The sequence below is a fragment of the Peromyscus eremicus genome, chromosome 16_21, assembly GCF_949786415.1.
Source record: "Peromyscus eremicus chromosome 16_21, PerEre_H2_v1, whole genome shotgun sequence".
Lineage (NCBI taxonomy): Eukaryota > Metazoa > Chordata > Mammalia > Rodentia > Cricetidae > Peromyscus > Peromyscus eremicus.
In genome coordinates, this window is record NC_081432.1 from 65,718,350 (window position 1) to 65,738,834 (window position 20,485).

General features: G+C 42.0%; 1 protein-coding gene across 1 annotated transcript in view; it reads right to left on the reverse strand.

The window, feature by feature from the left end:
- The window catches only part of Satb1 (SATB homeobox 1), a 74,091-nt gene extending 72,543 nt beyond the window's left edge, over positions 1–1,548 (reverse strand). The window contains exon 1 of the mRNA XM_059281676.1: positions 417–1,548. The gene's annotated coding sequence lies outside the window, so the exon portion shown is untranslated. The remainder of the gene's footprint in view (positions 1–416) is intronic.
- Between the last annotated feature and the right edge of the window lie 18,937 nt (positions 1,549–20,485).

Genomic DNA, 20,485 nt, shown 5'->3' on the forward strand with positions numbered 1-20,485 from the left:
GGCTACTTTCTGCAAGTCCCATTTCCCTGTCCATAAACTAAGACCACAGAGGATCCTTTCTGGAACGAGCTGGTGAACTCCATCTCAGTAATTATTTCCCTTAAAAAGCAGGAAATAAAATCAAGAAATCCTGGTTTAAAGAAAGTATATATTTTTTCCTTTTTTTTTTTTTTTTTTTTTTTTTTGCATCGTGGGATCCCTTTTCAAAGAGTTCCTCTTAGGGTCGTTTTCTTCCCGACAGAACCCCAGAAGCACATTTTAAGAACCCGTGCCCTTATCCATTCCATATGGCCGGACCGATCCAGGCCAAGCTTTCGCTGTGACCTTTTAAAGAGACAAAGAAACAAACTACTATCTAGCAACAGCAAAGCTGCAGTTTTACTGAGTGAAATTAGCAAAACCAACCTGAAACTCACCACTTCAAAACTTGACAGCATATAAATAACAAAACAAAGGAGATTTCCTTTGCAGCCCGGGTTCTTGAAGTGAAGTTCAAGACTGGTGTTTTCTACGTCCTTTTTTTATTATTATTATTTAAAAAAAAAAAAAAAAAAAAAAAGCAGCAGACCTGAAGGCGACTTCCCCTGAAATTGTATTATTTTCTCTTTCCTTACCCCCGCCCCGCTAAGCGGGGGAAGGGCAAAAATAAACAGCTAGAAGAGTAGATATTGGGAGGCGGGGGGGCTTTAAAAAGTCACAATTCGAAAAACAGCATAGCTAGCTTGTAAAATGTCTAACCTCAGAGAACAGGGTTTGGAAGGGGAGGAGGGGAGAGTGGGAAGTAGGGAGGAGGGAGAAGGTAAAATTGATCTGACAAGTGATTCGGTGGGGGTGGGGGGGAGTCGTAAAAACAAAGCGGAACCCGTTAGGAGCTGTACACTGGTGGTACTGGGGAGGAAAAAAAATCACTGCGGACAAGGACCCCAGGAATGGTTGGGAGAGGGGGGAAAAAAAGGTACCCTCGCCCCCTCCTCCTGCTGAGCTCCTGGGAGAGCGCTTAAAGTCCGCTTGGTGTCACCCTGCCAGGCTCGTCCGAGACCCCGGAGCGCCAGGGAAAGGCCACCTCGCTTTCTTCCCAGCCGCCCCCTCCCCCTCCTCAACAATTGCGACTGCGATTAACAATCCTTAAACTTTTTCCCTACCGCCTCGCACCCCCACCGAAGGTATCTAGCAGGGGCCTGAGAGGGTGAGGGGCAGAGGGTCGCGCCAAGAGCCCCGGGAAGGCACTAGAAGGCCACTTGGGAGGCCGGCGTCGCCGACAACAGCCCCGGGGACCCTCTCCCTGCCCATGGACGCTGGGACCCGGAGCGCCCGGGAGCACCGACGGGGAGGGGAGAGCAGGGGGGAGGGGGAGATCCGAGGGCAACCCCGCCGCCGCCTCGGCGGCCACTCGCTCCCCGCCCCCTCCCCCCAAAAGTCGCCAAGCTCTCACTCAGCCCGAGTCGGAGGTAAACAAGGAGCTCGACAATGGCAGTGGGACTTGGGGACGCGGCCACCGCCCGGAGGCCCCCCAAAACTGATGCGGAGTTGCGCGGAGGGCGGTGGGTGCCCGGCTGCAGGCGGGGTCCCCACGCGGGCGGCGAGGCCGGTGTCGCCGGCGGCCCGGGAGAGGCGCGCGGGGGTCTGCGCGCGCTTGTGAGCGCAGCTCCCCGGACGGCTGCCCGTCGCTCGCTCGCTCGCTCGTGTCCCCTCGCGGCCGCTCTGCCCCCATTAAACCAGGAGTTGACTCATCCCGGCCGCGGTGGCCGCTGCCGCGTCGCGCTGGGCTCCGCGCGTCCTCCCGGGCTGCAGCCCTCGCCGCCGCCGCTGCTGCCGCCGCCGCCGCTGTGGCTGCCGCTTCTTCCTCCTCCTCATTTTAATGCGAGGCACCGGCTGGCAGCGCAGCCTCCTCCCGGCCGCCCGCAGCCTGCTACCCCGGCGGGGCCGCCGCGTCCCGGGCGCGGGAGGGGGAGGGCGGGCGGCGGGGGCAGGGTGCGGGAGGGCCGGGAGGGACCGGGCTCAAAACCCGGGCTGGAGGGCCGGGATCGGGGGAGGGGCGGGGGCGGCGGCGGCGGCCCGGGAAGAGCTGAGTGGGGCGCGCGCTGGCGGCCGGGCGCGCGAGCATCCGTAATGAGCCGCGAGCGAGAGAGGCGGGCGGCCGGCCGAGTGTACACAATGCCCGGCGGCCGGGGGCGCGGGGAGGACGCGGGGGCGCCCCGGGCAGGTGCGTGCGGGCAGTGCGGAGGAGGGGCGGCCCGGGGACCCTAGGCGGCCCGGAGGGACGGGGGGCGGGGGCGTGCAGGTGGCACTTGAGGTGGGCACGCAGCCGGATGTGGCTGGAGTGAAGAGCCCCAAGGAGTGCCTGGGTGATAGGGCAGTAAAGGCGAGACAGCCTGGAGACGCTCTCCCCAATACTTATTCTCAAAGGAATGTGGTCTCTAAACTGCCAAGAGTGACATCCACTAACAACTGAGTCAGGGCTTTCGGAACAAGTCAGAGCCACAGATAGTCAGATACTTTGGACTTCTGAAACACGCGGCCCGTAGTGCTGGAGTTAAACTAAATTTGGGTCACTGGAAACACACCTGACTTGCTATTACAAAGGGAAAGATGTCATCATTCTTAAAATACTTCCCATCGGGCGAATATTGGAAAGTTTGGGTTGGTGAATGCATCTGTTGTAGCAATACTTTTGTGATCAGGAGAAACTAAATACAGTCCACATAAAAATGAACACCGTAACATCTCACCCAAAATACAAAATGCATTATTTAGTCACTAAGGTCTTTAGTTCACCAAAAAAGCAGTTCGTCAAGCAAGAGCCAAATGTTATATTTTGAAGAACTATTTTGAAGAATGCAGTAGTAGAGGAAAGATGTAGGTCTGAAAAACATTGTGTGATACAGTTTTTAAAAAAGCAACAAGTTAGGACAACCACAGAGATAAGGACGAGATATGCAAATGAAGCTCTTTAAAGCGACCAATACACTCTAAGGCACACTGTTTACACTAGAAATCTAAAAAAAGCAGAAGGTACAGGAAATTATGGCCTCCTGGGGAAGGATGAGTTTAGGAGAAGCACAAAGAAAATAGATTGCTCCAAGAGCGCCCAGGTTTCACCCACAGACCGGAAAGGTTAGTTAAAATCAAGGAAGGCAGCTGTGAATGGTGGTACCAAAGCCTTGAGCACAAAACAACATGTGATAGTGAGACAGAAACATGCCATCCAAAACAAGGGAAGAAGTTTAAACAGCTTTCACCACAAAGGCTAAGAGTACATTTTTAAAAAGTTGAAATGTGTGGGAAATGTGGTGGCTATTTACAGTATAATAATCAATAAGGAAAATACAAATACAGCCAAATATAGCACTGGTGTGGGAGTCTATATTGTGACTGGAGGCTAAACTTATTTTGAAAGATATTTGATATTTAAAAGAACAAACATGATTAACTTGATAAGAACAATGATGTTTTTCAATAGGATGCATTAAAATTTCATTCTCCAATGTGGATATCTGAATAGCCCTTCAAATTGGTAATGCCTGACATGTTTCCCTGAAACCTGACCTTTCTTAGTTGGTACAGTGTGTTCTAGTGTCATGCTGGATGAATTAACAAACAATAATAAAAAGAGAGAGAGAAATTATACTGGCCTACAAAGGCAACAATATGTCACTGGTTCCTCCAACTCTACTTCAATTGAATTCTTAGAAAAAGACGGAAGGAGCAGACTAGCCAGGGGCTGGTCAGGACAAACTTGGAGCTAAGAGACAAGAACGCTAAAAACAAAAGAGTTTTCTAAGATTACAACACGGGAATGAAAATAATGTAAATGTTCCTCCAATAATTTTACACAAATAAATATGACAAAATGCCTGACTGCCTCAGTCTCATGATGACCTGATCAATGCTAATGTAACCTGGGAAATTTTAATCTGAACAGCACCTTTCATTCAGGAATCACTATCTCTTCATAAACAAGAAACATAAAAGTATATAATAAGGACTGATATGGCCTTGAGAAAATGATTGAATAAATGAGCATAATGGCATCTGATAATGACTTTATTATAAAGAGTAGCAATATAGTAAAATCATCAATCAGTCACACACGTTTCCCTAAAGCACATTTTTTTATCCCAAAACTGTATGTTTTAAAAAATAGAATGGGTAAAATGGCACACAGCTGATACCTAGTGATATGCCATAGTGATGGGCTTTATTACTATATATGCTCATGAGAATGTGTATATGTGTGTGATCTTCCTCTTTAGTACACTCACTATAGCCACTAAGTATTGGCCAGTAAAACTCAATCAAAATAATACGAAAGAATAAAGATAATTATATCACCTTCCAAGATCTATTTGAGCATGAGTTACCATGTTGGGGGTGGAGGGAACATTACCTGAATCTACAGGAACAGCTCATTTTTAGCCCTTAAGATGCAAGCAAGTATGGAAAAAAGTTAAAGCAAAATAAAATTTATAGATCTTGCTATCAAACTGGAGAATTTCAGCAGCCTCCGTCCTGTAGCACCAGTGCATGGATGCAGTCAGAACAGATGCATCCGTCTTCTCTCCTGTGAAAAGGGTATCCAGACTGGCTACACATAGGAAGTGACTGTGAGATATCATACCAAATACACAAGACTGTTAAAAACTTAACGAAAGGACTGCTGCATGTTCCAGATGTTAGCCAAAGGCATTAAAAAATATTTAGAGTTCTGAATAGTGTGCATAAACAGAGAAAGCATTTAGAACTTGAATGCTTTCAGATACTGCAGCTCCTCTGGTGACTGTGGTGATGCAGCAGTCACCATCAGAACGCTTTCTACAGGCATGGTTTGGATTTGATCGTTTTTAATTCAAATACAGTTGGCTATCTCCACTCAAAGCAGCTCCATCTATGTAGCACATGGCTTTTTGTCAACTCTTTGTTTTTGGTTTTAGCTGCAGGTGTTGTTTTCTATATATGAGTTTCTGGGACTATGGTCCGTGTTGGCCATATAAGGATGTCTATTCAAGCCATATGTTTTGCTGTCATGTGTCTCATTTTGTCTGTCTGGGATGTCAGTACTGATTTCCACATAGTTTCTTGAATGGACAAACACCAATTTGCTAGAACAGAGAGGAAACACTGGAGTTGCAGCCCAAACAACTTCAACAAAACATATTTTGGTGAGGAAATGCAATATCCTGTAAACATTTGCAGCCTCTTGTCTCATATTATCTATGACCAACATCATGACAACTGCTTACAGTTTGAGAAGAAGTTTGCATTCTGTGTCTGCATGTAGCTTTATAAGCTACAGCCCAGATTTTGGAGGTCATGGAAGGGCATATGCTAACTGACTTACTCTGATATCTGTGGGTTCTGTAGCCAACTTGACCCAGCCTTGAACTTGGGGAAGTTCAAGTGCACCACCTCATGATTTTCTCTTACCAAAGTCCCCGACTAATCCTACTAGAAGTTATGGGCCCTTGTATATATTCTTGTAGCAATCTGTATTTCTCCTTTGTAACAATCATCGAATTCTTACTCAGCTAACCATTTGAGTGATTATTAGTCAAGCAAACATCTCTCTTATCAGGCTGTAAGCCCTATGAGTGCAGAAGTATCGCTAATTGCCATAGATCAAGAACTGAATGCAGTATTCCTGCAATATTTGCATTTTGACTGCATACAGAGGAGCAAAGAGCCCTCTGTGCCATTTGTAACCAATCTTCACCATTAACTGCACAACAGTACTTACGTATTGCAGAAGTGAGAAAGCGGACTACTGCAAAAGGTTTTTATATCACTCAATTTTCAATTAATTAAAATTACATAAAATGTACAAGTTAGTTCTTCCCACCCACTTCAAGTGTTACATAGCCACATGGCTAGTGGCTCTCACAGTTGCATAGTGTAGACTGTAGAACACTTACTTCCCCCCTGCAGAAAGGCAACTGGGCAGCACTGACCTGAAGAACTGTAAAAGATGACTAAGGGAACCCAGGATCTGCTCCGAAGGAGTCTTACAGGTGCTGACTGGCTTTCAGACATTCTAATGATGTCTAAATGGAGATCATTTTCCATTTTAAAATTAGCCCAAAGATCTGTAATGTTACATGGAATGAGACTAGTGTACCACTGAATACAAATTTAAGGTAACTTTCCAGACATGTCTGCACTTGAGAGGGTCCTGCAATACATCTGCAACAATATGCAGTCATTATAAATGCTGCTTGCTGTAAGTGCTTCAATACCATATACGAAAAGGTATAAACCACAGTCACTGCACCCTTCTCTCAGCTTCCTCGTGATGCTAACACAAACCCCTTAGCTGTGGATCTTTGTACAGCTCTAACTGTAGATACCTACTCAAACTGGGAGAGTATCCAGCTACCAAAACCTGGTACACTGTACAAAAAATGTCAGAGGCTGGAAAAGGTTGCGGGAGAGAGCAAAATATAATGATGATGAACTTCAAACCCAGATTTCAAGGGTTTGAGGTTTTACCCCCACCTCAAGTAAGGTGGGTTCAGTTATAACCAGACTGATAGTTACCAAAAGTATGTCCCCTAGTTCCTCTGAGGTTGGATGTAAATGCTCAAAGATAACTTGTGATGTTCTCGACAGACAGGTCATTATCACTGAGGTGTTAGCTGTCACGGCTGGCAAGGCGGCTGGGCCTTTACATCGCCAAAATGGATTTTTACTAGCAAGGATTTATTGAACAAAAGTTTTCAAAACTACCTTTCCTTCCACAGATGTTAATATGAATCTTTCTTTTACAAGGTATAGTGGAAATAATTTCATCAAAATTGGTATTTCTGTCTAGACCCATATCTAAGATTGAGTAGAGATCAGGAAAGATTCCTGCAGTCGCCACCGAGTCCACTTAGTGTAGGACCACCAATGTACCCGTGTTTCCAGACGCCTGGTTTTATAGTATGGCTCCTGAAATGAATGAACATCATGCTCCTCTCTCCTGGGATTCTTTAACGTACAGCTTAGTTTAACCTTGTTGTCCAAAACCTGGTATACTGCAGGAGAAGGGTGGCAGAGGCTATTCAGCTGTGGCTTATTCTCTCCTTCCTCTTAAGTCCCATCGTACTACCCATCCTTCCAGCTGGGTAGCTAGCGTTCAGTGTGCTATACTGGTCCTCCGAACTGCAAGGCTCCAAGCATCTTAACATTTCTTATATGTGTGTATATCCCTGGATTCTTTCACTGTGCCTACCACCATGGGAAGAAATCCCTGAACTGTTTGCAGAAGAAAGTGCTTAAGGATCTTAGGAAGGAAAGGCGGGTATGGGGCTCACAGCCCACTGCAACTGAATGGAATGGTTGAAAGTGTGTGAGTCGGGCAGTGTTTTAAGATTCCCAGGATGTCTCTGCTAAATGATCAAGTCTGGTATCCACTAACTTAGGCAATATTTTGGAGACGGACTCAAACAGGCCCACTAGGATACTCCTGAACTGCAGTTTTTAACCTAATCCTGGGGACACTTAGAAAGACAGGGTTCTCGCAGGTACCAGCAGTGAGTGCTTCAAAACTCAAGTAGATGTGCAGGCATTTGTTTCAAACAGACAGATAAGGGGGATGGGAACAGGATATTAGATCACCGAGTTGGTAAAACAGGGTCTGCTGTCCGAGGAACCGTGATAAATTAGCATTTGGGCACTTGCTTGAGATTTCCTGGGGTGCCAGAAATCCTATGCAGGTATGTGATTTATCATCACAGACATAAGCGACTAACCACAAAATTACATATGGGAGCTCAGGTCTACAGCAAGTCTATTATTTACTGGAGCCAGAACTATCCAAGTTTCCTCTAAATCTTTTTTTTTTTTTTTCAACACAGTTGAATGTGATTTTTTTTTTCCTCCCCTCAAAACCACTATTTAACCTTGAGTGGGCTTTTCAAACAATTGAAAACTTCTTTTTTTCTTTTCCAGACTGTCCCTGAATTTTAGCAGAACTGAAGTTTTCATGCTGTACATGCCCTGGATGCCCTGAAGCTAACTGAGGAACACTTCAACCTTGAATGGGAACAAGGATTCTTGGGCATCCAGGAGACTCGAATTCCAATGAATTCCAACAGTAACTCTTCCCTTCCGTTAGTCAGGTCAGACAACCTGAGTTCCTTAGAGATGCGGATATTATCGTTAATGTTTTCTGGTTTAGTTGCAGGGATGAAGAGCTTGATACCACAACAGGCCCCAATCCTAGTCCCAGTAATGTCCATGTGGACATCAGCCAAAAGCAGTATCTGGTGCTGCACTACCACAAGCCCACAAAGGCCACACGATACCAGCAGGGGATGGTCCACTGCAAAGGAAAGCCACAACCCGAAACAAACCCTTCTCACTGGGAAAATGATTAGACTCTATTTTAATGCTTAAAAATTGATCAAGCAAAAGGGGAGGTTAATTCAAAAGTAAAATGATATGTGGCTGATGGAAGGATTCAGAAGAGGTGGTGATGATGGCTGTTCACAACGTGAATATAATCAATGTCACTGAACTGTATCCTTAATGTTATCAAAATGGCATATTTTAGGTTATATATTTACCACAGAGAACAAATTTTAAAACAAAAACAAAAACAAAAGACAGTCAGCTATTCCTGAGAGCAGCAGAAATATATTGTCATTAACACATCATGCCAGCTTCAGAGAAACAATGAACTCCATGACACTGAACAGTCACCCCTGCACCAACATCCCTGGGCTGTGTTAACAGCCACAGTTCAGTCTGCTAGAGAAGTCATTCACAGGATGAATGTCTGACCCCAGGATAATTAACCTGGTCTAGTGATCACCAACCAATATCTCACCCATTTTGAAGATCCTCCAATGCCAGAGGATACTTCTCTCTTAACGTTTTACTCAACACAGTATCTGAGCAAAGGAGGAAGAGATAAAGACTGAATGAAACAAAGGAGCACAGTCAGTCCAAAGAGTGTATCTTTTTCAAAAGCCTAACAATTAAGCTCACAAAGCAGTACATCTTCCCTCTTGTCCAAGTAGGAAAGTATCATTGTGAGGATAGTATAATGTACTGTACATAATAATCTATAAATGGTTTGTATTTGGAGACTTTAGACTCTATTTTTGTAAAACCAAGTTCTTAAATATAAATTTAATTAGTTTCAAATTTAGTCAGTTCTGATAGGGATCAGGATCAAAGTAGTTAACTTCTTATCCAACAATTATAAACATTCTTTCCTATGCTATGTTGTCCTGGATAGAGTATTATATCATCTATTTCTGATGATTTTATATTAGGGATTTTTACATTAATGGTGAAATTTTTAATGAACTGGAAATTAATTTATAAATTATATTTTATTCAAGTTCATATTTAAAAAGATGTATTTTTCTGATATGCATGACTAAGGAATATTATGTAGTGAATCTAAATTAAAGATATATTTATTATGTGTAAAAGCATTAATTATTATAAATAGCTTTACAATATATCTATAGAAGATCTAGTTACCTGCCTTAAAGGTGCCTCATTATTAACATGTTTATTGTGAAACTTAATTTATTAGATAACTAGCATGGACTATAAATATACATGTATGTATATTATAGCTGATAAGCAAAACGTGAATAAATAATACTATACTATAACTTTAAACAAAGAACTATAGGGGCTGAAGGGATGGCTCAGTGGTTAAGAGCACTGGCTGCTCTTCCAGACCTGGGTTCAAGTCCCAGCACCCACATGGCAGCTCACACCTGTTTGTAGCTCCAGTTCCAGGGGGTCTGACACACTCACACAGAAATACATGCAGGCAAAACACCAATGTACATAAAATAAAAAGAAATCATTAAAAATTTTAAAAAAGAACTAGAGAGCCTTGAGGCTATTTTTAATCATTTATTTTATTTACTTTTTAAAGGATTTTTCATTTGTATTATACACACACACACACACACACACACACACGCACATATATATATATGTATATATATGTATATATATATTATACACACACACACTCATAACTGTCTGGAAACTACGCTGCTGGAAGGTTGGTCAGTGCCAGCTGTTTTCCTATTCCTTCTACAGTGAAGCTATGCTCCGTATTCATGGTACATTTTATGAAAATGAAACTTCTTATCTCTCCTTGGAGGTAATTAAGGCCCTTGAGACCAAGTCTTGAATTCACTTTGTACAAAGGGAATTTATCACTAAAAATTTACAAAGCTTCAAAATAAGTGTAAATGTGTCTTTGAGGCTGGCAAGAGCCACAATTTAGGATATAAAAATAACTCTGTGGTATTCTTAATGGATTGGAAAAGCTCAATGGTCTGGCCAATATCCAAGTATGTGTAAATATCTATGTGTATATGTATACACACACATATATAATGTACACATGGCATAACATGATAAATAGACAGTTAACACTTTTGTAACATGCAAGAGTTGGTTACTCAATTAAAAAGTGGGAGACCATTGTTTTCATCAGACACTCTTCAAAACCCACAGTTGGTTGATGTAACATCCTATTATTAAGCAACTCTCACAGAAGGGTATATGACACAGTAGAAAACAAGAAGGAAGAAAAAGTAGGGAAACCAGGTATGGGCCTTCCTTCCCATTTCACTATCCAGCTAAGTGACCACTAGCTAAGCATGATTCCACAGCTGTAAAATGAAGGGACAGAAGTAGATGCTCAGGGCCACATCAAGGTGTCTCTGCCTTTACTTTTAATGTAAAAACTAAGTTCACTTTAAAAGGGAAATAAAGACACAGGAAATTTCTCACATGCTATATTAGATGTTTATCTATATATAAGAGACAGGTGTCAAACAAACAAATTAAAAAAAAAAAAACCACTAAGGCAAAGAGAAACTTTAACTCACCAGATTCCATCTGTTACATTTGAATTCATGCATAATTGATTATCCATGACTGGTAAGTTCTTTTCTCAGTAGCCGACCACAGTTTTCTAAACATTATGTATTAAATCACTACTAAAGTAGAAGGCATTTCAGAAACAGAAAGGCAGAATAAGAATATTTTAAATGAAAAATTACATGCTGGTTAATAATAATACAGCTGACCTATGTTTAAGGGAGAGAAATTTTAATCATGTGCATATTAAATATTAATAACCTATTCTGTTATTGTTATAATAAGGTTAAGTAGGCTTCACCATGCTTAAGGAAAGCAAGAGAAAGAGAAACACATAATAGTACAAAAGCTACAGAGACGGGACAAACCTAAGGAAAATGTGTCAATAATAAACAAGAGGAAATGAGAAAGAAGGAGAGGATGAAGGTGGAAGCTAATCTCTGTGTGTCATTATGACTGCCAGAGTACTGGCAAAGAAGCAGCATCCTTTTATTTCAATTTTAATCATTTCTGAATTTTAATACCCAGCTCCTTTTGTAATTCTCCTGGCATTCCCCATATGCCTCCATCCCAGCCAAAACACCAGTGTAAATTAAATGGCAGGCAACCACATCACTGATGTAGCCTTCCCAAAGACCCTACCAGGTGACCAAACGCAAAAGAAGGTAAGCCTACCTTACATCCCTCAGGACCTCCAGCCAATTAACTGTCTCAGTGTCTGCTACTTCTTCAATTTTGAAAAGGACACTGGTTAGGGATGCTACAGAGAGAATCGTTTAAAAAAAAATCAAGCAAGCCAGTGGTAATACAATAATCAGTGACCATCAGGGCCTGGAAAAATGAGTTTGCTCTCACTGGCACTAAGGAGCATCACATGATTATTTAATTACAGCTCTAATTTTTGTCTCGTGGATGGCAACATATCAACAATTAATAGGGCAGATAGAGGAGAGTGTGTTTTAAAGAGACAGAATGTGTGTGATAACACTATAGGTCACACAGCAGTTCACCACTTAAAGAAAATTTTTTTGTGTGTAACTTAGTAGGAATGCCTTGCAAATAGTCCCACACATGCTTTCAAAATATAATAAAATTTTTGAAAGAAGTGTCCTTTTTAGATAATATTCAAAGCATGCCCGTAACCTTTCCGAAAGTTAACGTCCAGCTAACGAGCCTTCGAGTTGACTCTGGGTTAAGTTTTAAGGAATAGAAGGAAATTCTCTCATATAAATACCCGAATCCTATTATTGGTAAATGAGGTACATAACTACAGTTCTTTGTCTTCATGCATTCATCATGGCTGACATCTACTTAATGGGGTCCTGCGAAAATATCACTGTAGTTGGAAAGAGGCGGTGGAGATGAGTAAGCCTCGTGCCACTCATCCACACTATGCTGGGCTCTGGAATATCAGCTAGACCCAACATGGTGGCCCAGCAGCAAATTCAGGGCAGTGCTTTGGGTTGATTCTGGTGAAATTTGTTATCACAGCCTAACATCAAGGGACCATGAACCTAAACAGAGACTTAACATAATCCTAAAGGAAAGATGGGAAGGATAAAACAGAAACTCTAGTACTTCTGTCCAAAACACAACAGAATACATACTTAAAGAAGAAAAACATTCCATAATCTACAAAACTGGGATCATAGGAGGACCAGATGCTCATATAACCTCGGCAATAGCACAATAGAAAGAAACGTCTCTTTACTCCATGAATCTTTATCAACATGAATCATATTTAATATTTACCCAATTATTAATTTTGTTTTCCTTAAATGAGTGCTTATTATATGTAAGACAGAGAACACTAACTGTTCAGTCTCTCCTATTTTATCTGTTACAGAAAGGTAGCTTAACTTAATTCCTTTTTGTAGTTTAATACCTTGTATGATAACAAATAACTACAGTATCTACAAACTTGTCAAAGTAGAAATGCTCCTAATTTTTAAATGCTATATTAGGAAGTTACAAAATCTACAAATTCATCAAGGGAATTGTTAACCAATCCATGGGAAATGTTTAGATTTTAAAACTCTGTGGTTTCTGTCACTTAACTGCTGTGACAGAAGCCATAGCTTAAACCTAGATTTGAGATTTAGACAATAAAATCATCACTGTGGTCAGCTGTTCAAATGTATTTTAAATATTGGGTTACATGGAATTGAGAATAATGTAAAGGGCATTGACTACAATGATTCCATAAAAATATTTATCAGGCTAAATCAACTCAGTAAGCAAGCTTCCGCTTGTCTGTGTTGTCCAAAGTCATCGGGAAACAAGGAAATGTGGGCATCTCAAAATACAGGATGGAAAAGCTGAAACTGTAGTGTGTGCAGTAACTGTATCCAATGGCAGGAGCAGAAGCCACGGAGCCAATGCTAACAGAAAAAAAGGAAAAGCAAAGGCACTCCACTGCTTGCAGAAGTTTTAAAATTAGAGTATTTTAGTGAAAACCTTTGATGATTCTTGACCAAAAATGTGACTCCATACATTCGAAAAGATATTTTTCAAGAATCTAGCAAGCAGCAGCTTGTATCTAAGAGTATACATCATTCTTTCTTAACATGGTTGTTAATATACAGTTAACGTGTCTCAGAAAAAGGCTGTAATTAACTGTCTACTGCTCTAATAACACTAATAAGTATACAGTATGATTAAAATACAATGACTCCATACACACTAAGGCTGTCATTTTTAAACTTTTAAGATAATGTTCTAAATTGTTTCTTAGTCCTCTTAAACCATCAAAAAAGTAGCTCACCTCTCAGAGTTTTGGAAGCATAGTTATTAAAACAGGGTTCCTGCCTCCCACAGACTAGGAAACTCTTCTACCATTAAGCAAGGCATCTATTGTTTCACTTAGGTTATTTAGTGGATTCTACAGAATCTTTTAAAATGTAAAACGGTAAGCATTTGTATTTTGTCCTTCATTCATTGGTAAAATGTTTTCTTGGAGAAGGACTGGCTTGCTAAATATCAAGAATCACATAGAATTAATTGTTGTTGATCTCCAATGATTCCCATTGTCTGGTTCACTGGAATAGGAAAACCCGATTGCATTCAACATCAAACAGCTAATTATTGCAACAATATACTCAAGGATACCTTCATTTCAAAAAATATCTGCATACAATGACTGTTATTTTATTTATAAAAGTATTACAATAAAATATTTATAACATAAAACTTGCTTTACCTTAAAGTCCTTACTATACTAAACATTAAAAGGCCAAACTGTCATATACACCTTTTTAACAGCACATCATAAACCACTGAGTAAGATTACAGAGGACTCTCTAGCCATCAGCTCTGGCTTCCAGGAAAACTGCATCTGAAGAATTCCCCACTACACAGATGACACACTGTCTTTTCTTTAAACACCTCAAGGAACGAAGGACTAAGAATTTCCCTCGTGGAGACTACTAGCATATTTTACCCCTCAACAATGAGTACCCACTGAGAAACTGTCCTTGGCTCCTGGTCCCAAATCATCATGAGAAAAAAGCAATATCCCACAGAGACAAACACCCATCAAAGCCTGTCAGTCACTGTGGCTGCAACCCTGATTCTCTACATGGAGCTGAGTGCCTGGAGTAACTTTTCTGACACTTACCCTCTCAAATACCAGAGGTTGATCTCCAAAGGTAGCCCTAGAAGAAGGGTCTTTGATGGGGTGACAGTGCTGAAGTTCTCTCTGGCACACTAGCAAGGCAGGCACATCTCAAATGAGGTGGTAACCAGTTGCCTGGGAAGCAGCTGGACCATGTCTGCAGATCTGAGGGTGCGCCACAAATCAGGTCACAGCTCTGAGTAGAGTCCACCCCCTTCATCTGGGTACAACGCCCTCTACTTCCGGCACACCTGGGTGGGGGAGAGAAGGGAGCAGCGGAGGGAGGCTGGCTTAGATCCACAGGCATTCTAGTAAAGTCACAACCAGGTGGAGCCAGACATCTACCTCTTGTGCATTGGTTTCACCCTTATTACTGGGTGATGCACCCCTAGATACTCAAAAATAAGTGTCTCTAAAATGAGTGATGGGTAAAATAAAACAATACACACTTAAATGTTTTATCCATCATGATCTTCCCTCCCCTAGAAACAGAACAGACTCTGAATGTTTGATTACAAGCTACTTCTCCACCAAATGTCAAATAACTGCACCAAATAAATTCCAGCAGAAAGTAGTGGCATAAATCCTGAGATATCAGTTAACTGCTTTTCATTCCTCAGAACTGAACTAGATCCCTGACTAACTGAATCACATCCTTGAAAGTCCACTGAAGGAGGTGGTTAAAATTACTATTACAAGCCTTCAGACAGCAACAACTGTGCAAGTGATACAGAATGACTTGAAGGAATAAAAATAGGCCAATATGCTAGAGAAACGCTCTACTACTAAATCTCACCCGGAATACATATACACACAATCTGTATCTATTTACTCTAAAATGAAATATCTGATCTTTAAAAAGACTAAAAAAAAAATAAACAGCAAAAGGTACCGTTGGCATAAGATCAAAAGTACAAAATAATGTGTGTTAATGTGTTGATCACACTATGAAGACATCAAGTTTAAATAGACTCACCATTGAGAACAGCAGTTAGCAATGATATATAAATTACCATAGGAGATGCCTTTTCTTTGGGAGAGTGGAGGGAAGGAGCCTTGTGTAACAGATTTGATTCACATGCTTGCTGTATTAAGACCATATTCTGTACTGATGTCAGTAGAGAATGTGGTTAGAGATTGACAACTGTACAGGCAATAAGCTCGAGAGATCCTTAGACAATTTAAACAACAGTAAGCCATTTCTCGAGTTAGTCATGAGTTTGGGCATTCAACTTTAGCAGAATGTTGAGGTTTCAGGGAGACGAAGTTAAACAAATATATTCAGTATTATAAAATAAAAGTGGCAACAACCCTTATTTTGAGGATGGCAGATTAACAACAAGAAAAATAAGAAGGCAAGAGTATGTCTAAAGGGGAGCTAAGAAGCAACCACTCAACCAGGAAGCCCTACTTTATAGGCCTGTTTGCAGAACTCCATTAAAAACTGAAACATTCTGTCCAAGAACTGGAGAGGAAGAGCCCGTATCACAGGCGTGATCTAAGATTCAGATAGTTTGATCTATTTGGAACTTTGTAGAAAGTTAATTTAGTAAACACATACTTGAATGTGCTTGAACACATCTGTCCAGGGGATGCCTCAGGATGACTGTGCTCAGTGGCATGCCAGCGCGCTGGGAGTTTGACGCCGCAGTGGGAGTGCAAAGGAAAAGTGCCCAACATTCCTCCCAGCTAGTTTTCACATGGCAGAAATGAGAAGATGGAATGACTCTTCTTTAAAGTTTTGCTACCAGAGAATGGGAAGAAAAACTGCTCTCGACCCTTTCCTCTCAACCAGGAAGAGTGTGAATCCCTGGGTTACAGCCCAGGTAGATATTAAAATAGAGACAGAGCCGTTATTTAGTGGTGACAGGAATATAAATACGTGCACTAACCTATAAACTGGTATTTACTTCAGGAAGGTAAGTAATATTTTTCCTCTGATTGCTGAGTTGTCAGTTTAATGCAGCGTAAATAAACAGTAGGTGCCTGCTAGCTCTAAGTGGGAAGTGCTCACTGCACACGAGGAGCAGATTACTGAAGCCTGGTGCTCATCATGCTGAAACATAACTTTCACTTTACCAGAAAATATACCCTACTGTGGGTTATTTTTCGTGCCTGATCTATTAATTAACTTAACTCTATTCTGCCAAAATGTAAATTAATTTGTAAAAAAAATCACCACAGAGTTTTGGAATATGAAAACCAAATCAATTTCAAAAGCAAATACTAAAAATGAATGCTTCATATAATAAGCACAAGCTATTTAAAGACAAAAAGGATAAAGAACATATTTAAATAACAGAACTGAATAACCTGAGTTATTTACTTTACTCAAAATCTTCCCCTGCTAATTAAAAGCAACTGGCACCTCTAATATTCTATCACCTTATGCTAGTGTGGTCTTTTCCATATACATGCATAGTTTGCTCTCTGAAATGTCTAAAGGGAAACCATTTATAGGAACTAAGCTGTAGTCTCTTATTTCAATAGGAAGAGCTCCGATTACACCGGAGAGAACAGCTAGGTCGGAAGACCCTTCCTAGCAGCATTTGTGTACAATGTGGTTTTCTTTCTATTTTATGTATGACACAAAGCTACGGCAATACATACCAACTGATTTTCCCTTCTATATATAGGTGCTGAGAAAAATATTTTGTGGCATCATTTTAAATGAGAATTCATCTAAAAAGTATAAAAGGGCACTTGGCAAGGTCTTCCATGTAAAACATGAACGCAATTCTGATATCCAATCAATAATTTGCAAAGGAAAAAAAGAGGGTTTTTTAAAAGATAGAATATTTTTGCATTCAACTATAATGTCTAGACATAATTAGAAGATTGATTTAGTCATATGCATTTATGTACTTCATCAGTTCCAAGTACTAATATGATATTAATTGCAATCATCCAAGATAACATGTATGGAAGAAATGATGTGTTTATAAGCAGGGCCTATCTATGTATGTCCTGTTTTGAAATTTACAGAGCAGGTGAAAACCACTGGAGTGCTTTAGAGAGCCTCTGTTATATACCCATGTTGTGTTTAGCTTAACACTGTTTGTAACCAAAAGATTTCTACAATAATGAGGAACAGGTGCCTGTCACCTGACCTTTTAGGCCTAATTTACAACCCACAACCTGTCACATGAAAAAATAAGTGAAATTCCCTTCTAGATTTTCAGACCTCGCTAGTTTAATGTGTTTCTCAGCCATCACTCTGCAGCAGCATCTTGTTCAGTCACAGGTTCATATAGCTGGCAACAGACTTCTTTGCAGAATAAACTAATATTCATTTTGTTGTTGCTCTTGTTTAAGATGCCGGGAGACAAAGGAACTACTTTTGTAGATCATCGACCAAAGAAGAATATATTAATTTATTACAAGTGAACAAAAGACATTCCTGTTGAATACTTTTACATACAAAGAACTATTATTTATTACATATTTCAGCTTGTGGGAAAGTAAGGAATGCATTGATTCTGGAAATAGCTATGTGGATTTGGGAAGTTCTCTAGGTCTTTATCATTGTTCTCCCCTACCTCGCATACATTTAAAGAAGCTGTTACTTCAGGGAGGAAATCCCTATTTGTTCTTTTTTCATCCATCATCTATATTCATTATTCAGAAAGGAAAACAAAATTGAGCAGTGATTTTATTTCTCTTGCATAACCTTGTTACATGTAGCCATATTCAAATTTAACAATGCTTTGTATTTTATTGCTACTGTTTACATATTATGTATTACATATGACTGAACAACTCTACATTTAAAATATTGTTTCCATTAGAAAAAAATGAACTAATAAGTGTCAAATGGAGATGAAGAATAAACATACTTGGTATATTTATAAGATGGGGTCATTTAAAATGCACACAAATAGGATGAATATTTTGCTACTGTTACATGTTATATAGTATGCACACTGCTTAAAGTGTATTTATTTAACAATGCCCTTAACCAAGTTAATTAAAGTATTTCTGCCTGGTGACTGTGTTAAAGCTTGGGAGGTAGTGAATGATGCCGCCAGTTACTTCTGCTAAGTTAAGTTGAAATTAAGCACTTATTATAACCTTTCCTAACAATGTGAGAAAGACTGAGTAAATATATTAAATTTGTTTCACAACAGATGCTTGGGTTGTTAATATTTAAGATGCCTATTCATGCTATTCCTGTCTGCACATTTGTCAAAAATGTAAGCTTGAATGCTAATGTTTGCCAGCAGACTGGAGCAGCCAGTCTATGCACTTACTACTGTTCTACTAAAATAACATGTCATAGAAATAGAGAACCGCTGCTAAGTCATACCACAAGTTCTACATGGGAGATTCATAAAGGTTTTTAGAATCAACACCTCGACCCTGGCTTTCCTCGGACTTAAAAACATGGTCATGATTTATTATTTATTTATTTATTTATTTATTTATTTATTCACTTATTGCAGGGGAATCTGACTACAGAATAAATCTCACTCTTTCAGAAAATCCACTTTGGGTAAGGTGTAAATTTAAGCAAAGTTTGGAAGGCTGAGCTACTGTCAGCAGCCCAAACACTGTAAATTCCAGGTACTACTTAAGGACAAAACCTGACTCCTAGCAGACAGAGACCCTGACTCTTGCTCAGTCATCCCCTCCTCTGTCTTCTTGGGAAAGTCCGGTGCTCTGGCCTCCAAGGATACAAACATGGAACCCCAGGCAATCAATCGCGAGCAAATAGGGTCTCTCCAGGGAACTAGATGTCTTCCCTGTCCCTATGACCAAGTGAAATCCAAGTCGTAACCCTGGGAATATGGTATGCCTCAGAGAAAGTTCTCCCAGGAAGGGCATAGAGATCAAAGTTGTCAACCAGGCATTTTGAGAGATGACCCCGTGGTTGACATCTTAAGTACAATCTAGCCCTGGTGAAGGCCAGGGTCAAAACCTACCCTGAGCTCTACGCTGCTCCCCCTCTCTCGGTGTTCTGGGATCATCCCAGAAGGGACTTCTTTAGCGCCTTTTGCCCGGTACACGCACGTGTCACTCTCCGGACCTGTCACCTGCCTCCTCAGTTCCTCGCACCCGGCTCTCCAAGCCCAGTTCGGCCGCCCTGTGAGCTCTGCAATGGAGGAGCACTGGAAAAGGCCGCTTCTCTCTAGTGTGGAACTTAACAGGGAACCAAGGAGTTGACCCCAGTGCTGCACCTGTGCGGCCAAAACCCCAACTAAGACAGCACGCATGTCTCCCAGCCTCCCGCCCAAGCCCGAATCACCCTCCAGGGCCGACCGGCGATCGCCAGCGAGGGCTCTACAAGCGCTGTACTTCGGCTCTCAAACTCTGGGATCCAACTTGAGCGCCCAGCGCCGGAGTGGCTCCTGGGATAGAGAAGTTGCCACAAACTTCCCGGGCCCCTCTCCATCGCCTCCCGCCACCAGCCAAGCAGTGCTGGTCGGGATAGGACAGGGGGAGATGGACCAGGATAGGATGCTAAGTGGACTCCAGATCCAGAGCGCGACCTTTCCACTCCACCCGGCACCTCGCCGCCTTCCCGGCACCAGGGCTCACGAAGCGGCTCCCTTTCCCCGCTCGCCCGCTTACGGCTTCCCCACTCCGCCTTTCTCCTCTAAAGAGGGCCGTCCCCACGACCTGGACGAAAGTGTCCAACTAGAGTCTGCCAGGCAGGTGTGCGAGAGAAGCAGGACACCAGGAAAGTACGCATCCCGGCCATGTCCCTCACTTCACCAGCCCAGTCCTCCCGAGTGCCTGCGCGCGCGCGAGAAGGGCCAGCAAGACCCCGGCTCGCAAGGGGCGCAAAGCCGCCCCAGCCGGGGCCGCGGAGAAGTTTGGATCGGTTCCGCATCCTCAGAAAACGGAGGCGAGCGGAGCAAGAGACCCAGAGCGTGAGCAGCACCGGCAGGGAGCAAAGGAGCGGGACTCACTCAGGCGTGGAACCGGGGCAACGCGGGCCAGCGGTGCGGGCCGAGGCCGGGTCGGCTCCCCGCGCGGGCGCGCCGAGCGGCGGACTTCCCGGGCGGCGGCTGCGGCTGCTGCCACCTC